Raw genomic sequence first — 2,162 nt, 5'->3', positions numbered from 1 at the left:
TCAAACAGTGGAGTTAGAGTGGCTTTGTGTCAGCAGTGCGTGGGGGAGGGCTCACCCCACCCAGAGTGTTTAAACACAGCTTCTTACGCAAGGCACGCATGTCATGTAACCCTGGGAATGGGGTGGGTGGAAGGTGGGCGGAGGGCCAGGGAGCGGGCCCTGCCGAGTCTGGCTTCCATGCCAACAGGCCTCTGTCACCTTTGATCTCAAGGCTTCTGGAGGGCTTAGGGGGTGGGGGTGGGGCGGGGGGAGAACGGTGAGAACGCCCATCAGCCTCCCTCCCACACATCTCCACGGAGTTGTTGAAATAGATTCTTCATCCATGTAGGGCTCTGAGGTTTACAGAACTTTTCACAAGTTTGGGCTTGTTGGATTCTTAGCACTCCGAGTTTTGTGGGTAGCCCATTTTACAGAAGAAGAAAACTGAGGCCGGGCCCAGGGACAGGGCTTGCCCAAGGCTACACAGTGAGTTAGAGGCAGAGGCCAGACTTGGAAGCAGGGCCTTGAATCCCAGTTAGATGCTTTTCTCACAGAGGGGCGACTGAGACTCAGAGATGTGCAGTGACTTGCCCGAAGTCACACAGCAGGAAGGAACAGAGGCTTTGAGGGAAGCCAAAGCCCGGATATTACACCCCAAACCTTCTCCACTGTACCAGGTTGCTGCCCGGTATGCCAGAGGTTGTTCACAGTGGGCCTTAGGAAGGTGTCACACACAGGTGACCAGAGACAGGACCAGATGAGCAGAAGTGGTCTGGGGCACAGGAGGAAGCCTTCCTGGAGCGGGTGATCCAGAGCTAAGAGCTCAGGGACAAGTAGGAATTAACCAGTGAAGCACTGGGAGAGGGTGATGCAGGCAGAGTAAACTGTGGAGGTAGGAAACCGAGTGATGTTGTAAGGAGGAACCACAAGCAATTTGGTGTTATTAGGGCGTGATATAGGGTGCTGAAGAGATCTCCAGGGCCTTGTAAGGCAGTTCCAGGAGTGGGGATTTTAAGTTGAGGGCGATGGGGAGACACTCAAGATTTTAAATAGGAAGAGATGTGATTACAGTGCCCCAAACAGAAGTCACTGGTAGAGGCAGGCCCAGAACTCGGGCCTCTTGACTCCCAGCCTAGAGCTATGGGGAGACAGGAGACATCCTGGCAAATTCGGGAGGGCGCTCAGCTTGCCTTGGGGCCTCAAGATGCCTACTCTGCCCTGACTCCCTACAGCTGCGGGAGAGCTGCCTCCATGGGGAGCTCTGGCTCCTGGCCCACTGAGCATCAGTGTTTCCTGAAGTGTTGGGCAGGGCTGGGGTTGGGAAAGGTAAGAGAGGACAGGGACCAGCTCACCAGACTTTTCTCCCGTTAGCACTGGGCCACCTGGGTGTGCTGGGCATGGTGGCTGAGTCAGGCCTTCCTGGGACCTGACCCTTGCCTGTCATGCCCCAGGTGGCCACCGTGGCTCTGTTGCTGGGCTGTGGCAACTGCCACCACTGTTGACAAAGCTGTTCGTCCAGCAAGGAGCAAGTCTATGATCCCCCAGTGGTCTGGGCTGTGAGGGCACCTGAGAACAGGCTCAGTCCCATTCCCAAAGCGACTCAGCCACCCACTGGCCCCACTGGTGAGCACCAGTGGACACGAGAGGTGGCTCAGCGTGCTGCGGAGGTGGCGGCCTGTGTTCCCTCGCTCACTCTCTCACAGTGGACGTAAGGCCTACTAAGGGCCTATGACATTGCTCAGGCCTGTGGCCTACAGACTGGGTCAAAGGCCAGTGGGCAGCCGTCTGGAGCCTCCAACAGACCCCACGATTGGCAAGAGGGGAAACTTAATTTTATAAGTGAAGGCAGACCCAGTTCTCCCCTCTAAAGGGCCCAGAAGCTGTGACATCCTGGTAGCAATAAGCACGTCCAGCCCCCAGATCTTGGTTCCTAAACACCACTCTCTAATAAAAGGAATCAGAGCTCCTTAGAGAAATGACTGATTCCAGGGCTGAGGCAGGGAAAAATGCAAGATGAGTCTGGAGAAATGGTCTGGGAAATGCTCAAAAAATAAACAGGTGGTGGGATATCAGAACAGGAGCCAACCCGAAAGAGATCCCAATGGCCAAACCTAAACCAGGATGAGCAACGGAGCAAATAACAGAATTAGATTATCATCCAAAGTATAAAATAAATATCCATG

This window comes from Stenella coeruleoalba (assembly GCF_951394435.1).
Source record: "Stenella coeruleoalba genome assembly, chromosome: 1".
NCBI lineage: Eukaryota > Metazoa > Chordata > Mammalia > Artiodactyla > Delphinidae > Stenella > Stenella coeruleoalba.
This window is presented reverse-complemented; position numbering follows the sequence as displayed.